Below are 13,825 nucleotides of genomic sequence, written 5' to 3' on the forward strand. Positions count from 1 at the left end.
GCAAATACTTTTTAAATGTGAATGGTTGTCCTGGCTGAGCACAATCACAGAAATATCCATTCTCTCACTGCTGCTGCTTTGACAGACAGTCGTTTTACTTCAACAACCTTCTGCTGACTTCCATCATCACTCCTCACCCCATCTCATAGCCCCCTCCTCTTATCATAGCACGTCCAAGCCTGTTCGCAGCCACACTCTCAATGGGACATGGGGTCGGAAGTAAGGAGACAGGAGAGGAAGAGAGGGAGATGAGAGGAAATTCTGTTCTCCTTTTGCTCTGGGTCCCTGCACTGGCTCTCACCTCCTCGCTAGGTGAGGCCCATTCCTGCTCTCATTCTGGCTCATTAAATAAGTCTCCTCCCTAATCCTGGGAACCCCAACCTAGCTCCCACCCAGCTCCTCATACCTTTCCCAGTCCTGCCCATTGGAGTCACTCTCCAGTCAGAACACCAACATCAGAGCTTGGAGTTAGGGAACAGGGGATAAAGGGAGTGTTCCATCTAACAAAGAGGGACACAAAATAGTTTTTAAAAATGGGCTGGCCTGGAAATCAACCTAAGGAACATGGTTCTTTTTCCCATGAAAAAGGGGGTCTAAAAGAAAATACCTAAGTAAACTTTAGAAAACAATCTATTAACTATTTTTTAAAAAACTGTAGGAGCAGGATACTACTTCAGCCTCATCTCTTAAATTTTCAGTGATACCTAGTGTTTTTTTCTAATCAAAATGTTTAATTTATCTTATAGATGCTTCACTCTGAACACTTTGAAGGAGTTAAAGCCTTAAAGATGACACATCACCCCTCTAGGATGGAGATGGGAGCCTGTATGGAGAAAGGAAGGGTGTAGAAAATGTTTGTTGGGATTGTGGAGAAGAGAAGGGGATATCAAAGGGAGGAGGGACCCCTCTCAGGGACCCATCCCAGGAGTCCTTTGCTTGGATTGATGCGGTAGGCGGGGAGTAAAGATCTGCATCATCCTCGGGACTTCCTTGAGTGAGCCGCTAACAGTAAGATGTCCTTTCCAGTCACAGACTATGTCCACTCACTTTGCCATGCCTAGCAAATCATGCCCGCCAAACTAAAACAGTCTCTACCTTGGAAGTAACATAAGGCCACATTTCATTCTAGATACCTGAGTATTCTATTTGTCTGGGTATTTAATTAAATGTCACACCTATCCCTTTATGTAACATATTGCTATTTTACAGAAAAAAAAACAGCCTGGTTGCTGATCCAACTTCTACAAAGTCTCATTGACAGCTTCTGGTAGAAACAAACAAAAAATAATAATTTCTGATTCCTTGTTACGAGTATGCTGAAGGTATCCGACCATTAGCATTTCTGCAGTGACTTAAATATCTCCCTAAAATCAAACCTCTGAAACTTTAGTGTTCATTTTTCTATTCTAACGATGGAAGACTTCATAGAAACCTTGTCTTGCCCATTTTCACACCAATTAAATAAAAGTATCATAGTGGGGGGAAATGACTTTTAGTTTGCTTAGAACTTGTTTTAAACCTTGCATTAAATTTTCGATCTGGCAAGTAGTTTTAATCCTTAAGGCATATATTTCTTGCTTTTTGTTAAGGGGTAAAACTTGTTGGCAAGGTTAAACTCATACCCACCAGCTTTGTTTTGGCTTGCAGGAAGTTGTCAGCACACAATAGAGAAACTGTCAGCATGTTCTGGTTGTGGTTTGCTTCAACCTGCTGATTGTTTCTGCCCCATGACCCAAGAAATGTGTGTTTATATTTTTCATTCTCTTACCTCCTGAAGGGGAAAAAAATGACAATACCTATATACTCACAGCACAGAGAAAACAAAAACCAGGAACGAAAACACAGATAGTACTTTGGATCAAGTTTTAACTACTGGCCAGTCTACAAATCTAGGATTAACACTTCTGCAATCTTCCATTTGAGAGTCTAAGAATCTATCCTACAGAAATATTTGCATATGTACACAAAGATGCAGATATGTTCTCTACAGCACTGTGGAAATACAAAAAAATCTGGAAACGATCTAAACATCCTTCAATAGGTGAATAGTTAAAAAATTCTGAAATACTGTGCAACAGTTTAAAAATGAATATATATATATATGAATATATACATAGATTCATATGGAAAGGTATCCAATGGTGCTATGATAAAAAAACAAGTAGTCTATATACTTATTTTATTTTTCAATTGCTTCCTATGTCTGTGAGTCTGCTTCTGTTTTGTAAATAAGTCCATTTGTTTTTTTTTTTTTAGATTCCACATATAAGTGATATATAATATTTGTCTTTCTCTGACTTACTTCACTTAGTACAATAATCTCTAGGCCAATCCATATTGCTGCAAATTGCAACATTTCATTCCTTTTATGGATAGTATTCCATTGTGTGTGTGTGTGTGTGTGTGTGTGTGTGTGTATCACATCTTCTTTATCCATTCATCTGTTGATGGACACTTAGGTTGCTTCCATCTCTTGGCTATTGTAAATAGTGTTGCTGTCAACACTGGGGTGCATATATCTTTTCAAATTAGAGTTTTCATCTTTTCCAGATATATGCCCAAGAGTGCATTGCTGGATCATATGGTAGTTCTATTTTTAGTTTTTTAAGGAACCTCCATATTGTTTTCCATAGTGGCTGCACCAATTTACGTTCCCACCAACAGTGTATGAGGATTCCCTTTTCTCCACACCCTCTCCAGTGTTTATTATTTGTAGACTTTTTGATGATGGCCATTCTGACTGGTGTGAGGTGATACCTCGCTGTAGTTTTGATTTGCATTTCTCTAATAATTAGCGATGTTGAGCATCTTTTCATGTGCCTGTTGCCCATCTGGTTGCCTTCTTTGTAGAAATGTCTATTTAGTTCTGCCCATTTTTCGATTGAGTTGTTTTTTTCATATTGAGTTGTATAAGCTGTTTGTATATTTTGGAAATTAAGCTCTTGTTGGTCCCACAGTTTGCAAATATTTTTTCCCATTCTGTTAGGCTTTTTGTTTTGTTTTGTTTATGGTTTCCTTTGCTGTGCAAACGCTTACAAGTTTGATTAGGACCCATTTGTTTACTTTTGCTTTTATTTCTATTGCCTTGGGAGACTGATCTAAGAAAAGACTGCTACGATTTATGTCAGAGAATGTTTTGCCTGTATTCTCTTCTAGGCATCCTATGATGTCATGTCTTATATTTAAGTCTTTAAGCCATTTTGAGTTTATTTTTGTGTATGATGTGAGGGAGTGTTCTAATGTACATTATTGATTTACATGAGGCTGTCCAGCTCTCCCAACACCACTTGCTGAAGAGGCTGTCTTTTCTCCATTGTATATGCTTGCTTCCTTTGTCAAAGATTAATTGACCTGAAGTATGTGTTTATTTCTTGGCTCTCTATTCTGTTCCATTGATCTATATGTCAGCAGGCTGAGTAATTGTGGTTCATGGGCTCTAGAGCGCAGGCTCAGTAGTTGTGGCACACAGGCTTAGTTGCTCCACAGCATGTGGGATCTTCCGGGACCAGGACTTGAACCCGTGTCCCCTGCATTGGCAGGTAGATTCTTTTTTTTTTCTTCTGAGGCAAAATAAAACCCCGAGTTAGCATTCCTGCCCAACAACAAGAAACCTCTGACGTGTTCTGGTACTTATCAGTTAGAAATTATTCCGTAACAAAACTGTTCGGTTTGTGTTTCTTTTGACGCGAGCTCCGTGTTCCAATTACACCGGACTTTAGCATTTTATTCTGGCTCTTCCGGGCATGTGTGGCATCTCTCACTTACTGGTTGCTGATGCCTCTACCCTGTTTAAGCGTCGCCAGTCAGCAGGTACAGAAAGGAAAGTGTCCAACCCCACCCGACCTGTGCTGTCAGCTCCACGAGTGGGCCCCACAGGACAGCAGTCTCCCTGGGGAGGGATGCGTGCTCGTTCATGTACCCTCCGGTAATGCCAGGCACTTTACAGCAAAAGCCCCTGGAGTAAGGCCGAGGGAAGGCAGGCAGACTCTTAACCACTGCGCCACCAGGGAAGCCCTACCATGCTGTTTTGATTACTGTAGCTTTGAATATTGCCTGAAGCCTGGGAGGGTTATGCCTCCAGCTTTGTTCTTTTTCCTCAGGATTGCTTTGGAAATTCTGGGTCTTTTGTGGTTCCATAAAAAATTTAAGATTATTTGTTCTAGTTGTGTGAAAAATGTCATGGGTAGTTTGACAGGGATCACATTAAATCTGTATGCTGCTTTGGGTAGTATGGCCATTTTAACAATATTAATTCTTCCAATCAAAGAGCATGGACTATCTTTCCATTTCTTTGAATCATTTTCAATTTCTTTTATCATTGTTTTATAGTTCTCTGCATATAGGTCTTTCACCTCCTTGGTTAGGTTTATTCCTAGGTATTTTTTCGACACAATTTTAAATGGGATTGTTTTTTCCCTTTCTCTTTCTTATATTTCATTGTTAGTGTAAAAAAAATTCAACAGATTTCTGTATATTAATCTTGTAACCTGCTACCTTGCTGAATTCATTTATTAGTTCTAATAGTTTTTGTGTGGAGTCTTTAGGGTCTTCTCTATAGAGTATCATGTCATCTGCATATAATGACAATTTTACCTCTTCCCTTCCAACTTGGATACCTTTTATTTCTTTTTCTTGTCTGATTTCTGTGACTAGGTCAAGTAGTCTATATACTTGTATGTTGTGCAAATATTCTACAATAAAAATGTATCCATAAGTTATTTTTGTAATTAAAAAAATACATGGACCATAACATCTACCAGAATATCTAAAAATAAAAAGACCACAACATCAAGTGTTGGCGAGGAAATGGAGCACTTGGAATTCCCATACACTGTTGGTGGGATTGTAAAATAGGTACAATCACTTTGGGAAACTGGAGTTTCCAATAAAATTAAATGTATTCATACCCTACGACCAAGTAATTCCACTCCTAGATATTTATCCAGGAGAAATGAGTGTTTATGTTACAAAACAAGTTATAGAAGAATGCTCATAGCAGCTATATTCATAATAACTCAAAACTGAACAACTCAATGTTCATCAGAAGAAGAATGGATAAACAAACTGTGGAAATATTCACACAATGGAATACTACTTAGCAAAAGGATAAGATAAATCTGATACACAGAACAACATGGATAACTCTCAAAAACATTATGCTGAGGACAGACACAAAAGAGATCATACTGATCTATGAAGTTCCAGAACTGGAAAGGAAACTTTCTAGGGAGATGGAAATGTTTATGTCCTGATGTGGGTTGTAGTCACACAGTCACACAGTCATATATACGTGAAAGTCATCCAGTTGTAACACTTAACATTAGTGCATTTTATGTACGTAAATCATACCTTAATAAAGTACTGGGAAGGAAGGAAGAAAGAAAGAGAGGGAGGAATTGATGGATGAAGAGGCTTACACAAAGAGTTATCAAAAAGGAAAATTTACTTTAAAGAGAGAGTGATTTTAAAGACGTTTATTACAATGCAGTTAAGAGAGATTTTCTGTAGCTTTCTAAACATCCAGGATACTTCTCATACTTGATTTATAATATACAGTACCTTAATTAATTCCAACTCAACTACTATACTGGTTTAAGTATGTATAAATATGTGCCACTGGATACATTTTAGTAAAGCTCCTATGATGTGAATAAAAATTTTATTTCCCTCTAACATACTAATATTAGAATATCAACAATGTTAGGAGGAGACCCTAGATGAGAATTTAAGTAATTCATAAATAATTTTATCAAAGCCATAAGCCTTCAGGAAAGCTTGCTCTCTGGATGCTAAGACCACTCTGTTTCTAAGCCCACATCTGTCCTATGTTCCATGTAAAAGCTGGATAGTAAAATTAAACAGTGGAACTCAAAGACTCCAAACCTGAAAAGCCATCTGTTATAATCACCTAACCTATAATGCAGCACTGACAAACTGGAAAAGCAAGCAATGAACTTGGAAACACAGGGGAAATAAATATGAATAAACGTAGCAGAAATTGTAGGATTTCTGTACAGTGTAATGGTTTATAACGTGAAAAAATTAGATCTATGATAGTTATGTCAATATGTTAAGATTCTCAGATGATGGTAAAACTTGAAGTTTATCTTACTTTTCCTGTATTTAAAATGATTAAAAATTGTTTAAATATCACGCTTATATAATGAGGTAAAAATGTTATTATCTTAATAGCTGGCACTAGTATTCCTCTTAGGAAGAGAATCGCCATGGTTTGGCAAAGTAATTTGTTTCTCCATGTGTGGGTGTTGGTGGGAACCTAAACCACTAAACAGAGAGCTAAACTGCCTTTCCATGCAGCAAGGGAAAAAACAATTTTTTTTTGTTTTGCTCCAGATAGGATAAAGGGAGAAAGTGCCAGTGAGAAAGCATAAGGCTGAGAACTACATCAGGTGAAAGGCCAGAGGGCACTGTCTGATGACTGGAGTGGGAAAAGGGGGTTTAGGAATAGGAATGCCTAATATTCAATTTGAAATCGTTTGCATTACTGCAGCGGAAACCCTTCCTCCCTCTCCCTGCACCCTCTGACTCTCCAGTGATGTCTTCTACACTCACAGGGACTTCATGTGGGTAGGTCTTTGTGGAAATTGAAGGCAAGGATATATGCCAAGGCCATGGTTTCTCAACCTTGGCACTAATGACATTTGGGGCTGGATACTTCTTTGTTGTGGAGGCTATCCTATGCATTGTAGGAAGCTGAGCAGCATCCCTGGCCTCTACCCATTAGGTGCCAATAGCACTCTCCCCAGCTGTGACAAAAAAAAATGTCTCCAAGTGTCACCAAATGCCCCCATGGGACGAAATCACCCCATTTGGGAACCGTTAGTTTAGGCCTACAGAAAGCACACATGGAAGGAGGGGACACTGGAAGCAAAAGTAACCTTGAGAATGCATGCCCCTTGAGAATTACCCAGATCTTGAGGAGATGTTTGGGCTTCCACAATGGGGAGTAGGTCTTGCCTAGAGTTCAAAAGGCCTGGGCAGCCCAGTTAACATCTAGGCTATACCCACAATGAAACTAAAATATTTCTACTAATTAAAAAAATAGTTCTGTTTATAAAAACAGAAAGGGAGAAGGGGAAGATTAAACCTTTCATTTTTTTTCAACTGACAAGTAGTACAAAAATACTATTTTTACACAAACAGACACACATACAAAGCATTCTATAATAAGGTAAGAAACACATGTCTTTCTTAAGTTAGCAGGGAAGCTAACTTCCTTTCTCCAAAAAGTTTCTCATAGAAATAATCACTGGACTCTGATCTAAGGAAGGAAGGAAATGAAGAAGATCCTGAAAGAACCCCTACAAACCTCCCCTAATTTGGAGTAGCAAGGATGAACCACCAACCCAAGCAAAAGGCCATGCCTAGGGGCTTCCCTGGTGGTGCAGTGGTTAAGAATCCGCCTGCCAATACAGGGGAGATGGGTTCAATCCCTGGTCCAGGAAGATCCCACATGCCTTGGAGCAACTAAGTCCGTGCACCACAGCTACTGAAGCCTGCACTCTAGAGCCCAACTACTGAGCCCAAGTGCAGCCAAAAATAAATAAATAAAATAAATAAATTTATAAAGAAAAAAAAAAGTCCGTGCCTAGGAGTTTTCCTGTGGAGAGGCAACTGCAAGAAGAGAGATCAATAGGACTTTCTCAAAGAAAAATAAATTTTTAATTTTATTTACCAAACAAATGGTGTGTAATACATTCTAGATATTATTCTAAGTTCTTTTCAATATTTAGTCCTTTATTCCTCATATAAATTCTATGAGATAGGTACTATTATTATCCCCATTTTACAGCTAAGACCCAAAGTTAAATACTAGTAAGAAAGTGGCAGAGTCAGGATTTGAACCTAGGCAAACTTATCACAAAAAAAATATACAGGACCTATGAGAAAACAAAGTTCAAAAAGAAAACTATATCTTGAAGAACTAGAGAAAATGTCTCCCTCTGAAGTGGATTTATTATTAAAGAACAGAAATGTTTAGAAAATTTCTAATCATATTTTCAACAACATTCAAAAAGTCATTATGCCTATAAGCCAGATTTACAGATGTAATGAAAATGAAACAATGAGTGATGAGGAAAGAACACATGGAAATTTTTTTTAAATAAATAAATGCTGAATTTAAAACTGTAATGAAGTCACTGACGGATGAGACAATAAAAGAGATGAAACACAGAGACTAGACCAGGGGCCTAATATATCTATAATATAAATCCTAGTATGACAGAATAAAAGAGATGGAGTAGAAGCAATGACAATAGAAAAAACTTTCTCAAGTTAAAGACCTGAGTCTTTAGATCAAAAGGGTTCACTGCATAGCAGGCAAAATTATTAAAAAGTCCAAAACCTTGAAATTATCTAGTGACATTTTTGAGAGCAAAGAAAAATATCCTATAAACATCCAGGCAGGCGGTGGGAGGAATGGGTTATAAAAGAAATATATCAGGCTGGCATCAGACTTCTCCTCCACAAAATTGAAGACCAGAAGATAAGGGTAAAACTTTGAGAGGTTAAGTTGAGAGAAAGGGGAAGAAAGGGAAAGAGTGTGACCCTAGAACCTCATGCCCACAGCTAAGTTTATATGAAACTAGATAGACATATACTCAAACTTGGAGGGGCTCAGTAGGGGGACTATCAAAGTACCCTTCCTGAGAAATTCACTCAGCATTATATTCTCAATTGTCATCTAGTAGGGTTTTATGCACTGTCCAATACAGCAGGCACTGTGGCTACTGAGCAGCTGAAATGTAGCTAGTGCAATTGCGTAACTGATTATTTTGGTTTTATTTAATTTTAATTAATTTAAATTTAAATAGCCACATGCAGCCAGTGGCTACCGTTCTAGCAAAGTCTAAATATCTAAGAGATAAAGAGTTCAAGAATGAAAAAGCCATGATACAAAAAGTAAGCAATGAACAAGTTAAACAGGAAGAAAAAATATTATCATAGCTATGGTTTTAAATATTATGCAAATGTCAAAAAATAATTATTGTAATCTAATATACACAATAAAACATTAATAATTCTCTGAGTCTAAAATCCAAGATTATATCAGCAATTTCACATTTCATATAGGAGGAAAGAGCTAGAAGATATTGTTTCATTCCTAATGCTGCTAATCAGAGGGAAATGTTTGTTTGTTTTCCCATAAAGGTAAAACTATCAGTGGAATAAAACCAGGATGTATAACTTCAGAATCACTCAAAAGAAAAAAAAGAACTTAGTGATCTAAGAAAATGCTCAGGAGACCATAGCAAATGAAAAACTATCAGTGGAAAAATCAGTATACAAAACTATATACACAATATGTCACAACTTTTAAAGTATGTACAAATAATAATAACTGAAAGAAATAAATGGAAATTTAACAATCGTTGACTATGGGTGGCTGTATATCCTTGTGTTTTCTAAATTTTCTACAATGAGCATTATTGCTCTTATAACCAAGAAATTTAACAAAAAGAAATAGAAGTATGGTCATATACCTTTCAGAATTCAACCGAACAGTAACATCACCTATCTAGAAGACAACCCAGTATCAAAAATTAAGTAAAAGTGACCCTTAGCAGCCACAGTACATGTTACAAAGTGCAGGCCTAACGGGTTGGGTACTGTGTTCATCAAGAGAGCCCTTCATACTTTCTTTCACACATATCTTAATTCCAATGAACTTAATTATCTGATGTTCCAATAGCATTGGGGATACAGATACACTGAGAGCAGTGCAAAGTGATAGGCCTGGTCTAATAGTAGGAAAAAAAAAATGACAAAAATTAAAACGTAAAACAGACATAGATATTCACAAAGCAGTCCAGGGGCAATTATGGCAGAAAAAATCCTTAAACAACTCAATAGTCCCATAAAGTATGATAAATGATATTCGCTATAACAACTCTGAGTTACAGTGTTCAGAGGAGGTGCCTTTGAACACAGACTGGTTGATTGAGGAAGTGTGAAAAGTTCCTACTGCGTCTGAGAAAAAAATTGATCACAAATGTTTATACTAAAAAGTTAGAGTTGGAGTTTTACTATGTTGAAAAGGATTTTATGGTTGGCTACATCGACCAATACAAATCTGGAGAACAATCTGGAAGGAAATGATTAATGACTTCTTCTTTCCAAGGAAGTTTAAAAATAAGTAACCATAGGCGTATTGGAATCAGCGTTAACGCAGCAATTGCTACTAAATGCAGCGGAGTTGTGGACGTTATTTTGTCTCTAATCCATATTTGAGCAGGATTTAGGTACCTTGTAGATAGTTGCGACCTATTAGCTATTAAAGTCAGTAAGCCCCATTCCATCACACAAGACAAATTGTGAACTAAAGAAACTAAAGAAATATTTATTCTCCTTCCTTCATACTTGCTTCTGACTGCAAAAGTGGGGCTAGAAAGACAAGGAAGAAACTGATTATGTTTGTATCTGTGAAACAAAGATTATGCAAACTGCAAGCACTCCATTGTTTTTGTTTTCAGCGTGGTTATCACCAAACAAAAATGAAAAGATAACTTCTACATGTGAAGACTGATTATTTGAAAACAGACCTGAATATTTCCTCCTCTTTCAATAAGGCAGTAAATGCCCTTCACTTTACTTATCTATAAGGTACTTATTTGCTGATATGGACTAGTTACTATTTCTATATGAGAGCTTGACAGAGTCTATCTGAGGAAGATGTTTCCTGAGTTACCCTAGAAACCTCTCACTGCTTTAAAATTTGCCCAAAATCCAAGACAGCATTAAAAAAAGAAAAAAAAATCCCCACCTTCCACACACTGTTAGAGCTACCAAGAGAAAAGCATAATCACAACCCTGGTTAATGGCCCTTTCGAACTCTGACCTCTCTAAGCTTCTTGTCGTTTTTTGTTCCTTTTCCTTTTAAATAACCTTCCTGGTTGTTTCTTCCTATTACAAAAGTAATACATGGTCACTGTCATGGTTCAAACAACATGAAGATGTATGAAATAAAATTAATAATCTCTCCCCCACTCTCTCACTCCCCTCCCTAGAAAACCAATGTTAGGAACTTGGTGTATATTCTTTCTTGCTCCCTCCTAGGCTTACACAAACATACATAATATATGGGGTTTTGTTGCTGTTTTCAAGCATAAATGGTATATTATATATACTACGGTGTACCTTGCTTTTTAGTCTTAAAAATATGTTATGGAGACTTTCCAAGCCAATATATACAGATCCACCACAACATTTTTAATGGCTGCAAAATATTCCATAAAATGAATAATCATTCATACCATCACCTGACCTTTCCTAACTCATGGACATTTACTATGGATCCTGGTACACATACTTCATGTCCTTTAATTTCAGTAACACAGATTCCTAGAAGTGGAGCTGGTCAAATGAAACATTTTCAAATGTTTAAAATTTAACAAAATTAATTTTAGACCATCAGAATTTCTGTTCCCTTCTTCATTATGCAAAATTTGGCATAAACCTTTCACAATGCTTTGCATATTTTATTTTTCAAAGCACACACATTATGCCAAAAAATGCCCCTGTCATTTATGCTCATGTAGTTATAAATAAATAAATGCTTAAGTTAGAGCTGTGATGGCCAGTGTTAAATCACTGTGTAAATGCTTATGCCTTGGTTTATGAAAGTAGTAATTCATTGTGGAAACTCCACCGGCTCGGCCTGTGGCAGCACTAAAGTGGCAGCACCCTCACCCTGTGACTCCCTCCACTGAGTGACGACATAGAGATCAGGACCTACATATTTTCTGTCTGTCAACAGTTAACCTTAAAAAGTGTGCGGGGGGGCGGGGAGACAAACAGCAACAGACGATAAATGGATAGTCATTATGGGTTTATAATATCTACAAATTATTTGTAGTACAATGAATAATTCTGCTGGTCTAAACCAGAGAGTGTGTTCCATAAAAAACAAAACCTACAACCAATATGTTGCTATGATTACATGAACCTTTCAAAAGCATATTCTTCAAACACTTTTCAATAGAATTATTGGTTGAATCCCACTTTCACATTTTTTTCTCTACTTCAGATTCAGACTCTAATTGCAAACTTAAAACAAAAAAAAAGCCTTAAAGAAATATATTAACCAACAAAGCTCCTTAAAATTTAATCTCAGACTCCTCCGTATATTCTAAAGACCCAAGCACCAACAGAGATTGTTAAGACACAGCAAGTTTGATACAGAAGTATGTGACATGCAATTAATCTCCATTCATACCCTGCTCTACTTGTCAGCAAACAAAGGTTCTGCTTTAGGAGGAGATCTGAAGACTTCAATTAAAAACAGTCAGCTAACAAGAAAATAATCTAAGCTAAAGAAAGGTGGCAGGTGCAGAAATGAGCTGTTTACCAAAGTGTCAGTTTTGAACAATAAAGAACTGCACATCAAAAATGTTGAAGGAGTGGATGTCATTGCAAGCTTCTGAAAATTAAAAGGAATCTTCTACCAAGGCTGCACACAAAATGGAAGTCTAGTTTAGCTAGGTTGTAAAATAGGTTCCCTCTCAACAAATGACAGATACCAATAAAAAGAATCAGATTATACCTTTAACTGCAAGGGCAGAATGAAACTTTTTGCCACAGTTCCTTCCCTCCTGGAAACCAGACATGTAGAGCCTCTCTTTACACTTGGAATTATTGAACCAACAGTAGAGGGAAAGGCCGGGTTGCTTCTTCTTAGACACCCAGATGATGCTTTTACCCTGCAAATACTTTTCTATTCTGAAAATTTAGATTCACTCAGGTCATAAGTAAAATAAATTTGGAAACTTCACCTCAGAAGAAATACCTAGTTGACAGCTTTTACAGAGAAGCAACCCAGAATGGAAACCGTGCCACAAACAGACCGAAAAGACTTGCCAAATATTTAATTAGGAGGCATTTATACCAAGATAATGGAGATATAAAACCAATTAAATTGAGAGAAACTGGAAAAAAAAAACTGCTTGCCAAAAGTATGACCTGCCCAAAGCAAGTCATTTGTCACATAGATGCCGAAAGGCTTAATTCGGGAAGAGTTTCCTCCTGGGACCCTTATGCAAGCACAGATTCCAGGTCCCCGTCCTTCCAGGAAGGTCAGTTACGGGAACAGCAAGTTACTTTCACCAGAAAAAGTGTGAGGCAAGCAGATGATCTTGTAACTCTGGAGTGTTACAGCGGGATGTGTTGAGTGTTAGTGACTGAACACACCGCAACGGGCCACTTCTAGAAAGGGAAGACATGTAATACCAGGATCCGCCTGCCCCAGGTGCATGAGGGACCCCCAGAGCTGCAGGCAGCTGAAGGGGACCTAGGGTCTGGGTGCCCAGGCCTTGGCTGACAGGAGCCCGGGAGCCCTCACAGCCCCTTGGGAGCCTGGGGCGCTCTAAGCTGGAAGGTCAAGGTACCGTGTGAGCGGGACAGACGGAGTCAGGGCGGGAGAGGGACGAGAGCGAAACCTATAGACGCAGGGCGTCCCGAGGAGAAAGGGACAGCTTGAAGGCCAGCACGGCGGCCCGGGGACCATGAACGCGGCCTGAACTTGCTCAGAAGCCTGGAGGCTACGTGGGAGGTGGAGACGCCATGAGCGGAAAGAAAATGTGTTACTGAGGCGAGTGAAAGGGACCCTGAGCGGGGGATGAACAGCTGGCTCTGCAGAGTCAGGACTCCGGCAGCCTCGAGGTTCAAGAAGGCGGTGGGTGAGGGAGCTGACGGGGAAGGCCGGCCTTGGGAGCCGCTGTCGTCTCGGCTGCTGCCGGGCTCGGCACGTGAGACTCCCGGCGGGGCGTTACCTTCCAGGAGCCAAAGGATCTCCTCCAGGAGGGCA

General features: G+C 38.5%; 1 protein-coding gene and 1 non-coding gene across 2 annotated transcripts in view; both read right to left on the reverse strand.

Annotated features, from left to right (window-relative positions):
• The window catches only part of SKAP1 (src kinase associated phosphoprotein 1), a 294,708-nt gene that overhangs the window by 260,240 nt on the left and 20,643 nt on the right, over positions 1 to 13,825 (reverse strand). The gene's annotated exons all lie outside the window — the stretch shown is intronic.
• Positions 3,848 to 3,975, reverse strand: LOC112400598 (small nucleolar RNA SNORA49). The gene has a single exon (XR_003003434.1). It is a non-coding gene; the product is annotated as a small nucleolar RNA SNORA49 (small nucleolar RNA).

Source organism: Neophocaena asiaeorientalis, unplaced genomic scaffold, assembly GCF_003031525.2.
Source record: "Neophocaena asiaeorientalis asiaeorientalis breed wild unplaced genomic scaffold, Neophocaena_asiaeorientalis_V1.1 scaffold1, whole genome shotgun sequence".
Lineage (NCBI taxonomy): Eukaryota > Metazoa > Chordata > Mammalia > Artiodactyla > Phocoenidae > Neophocaena > Neophocaena asiaeorientalis.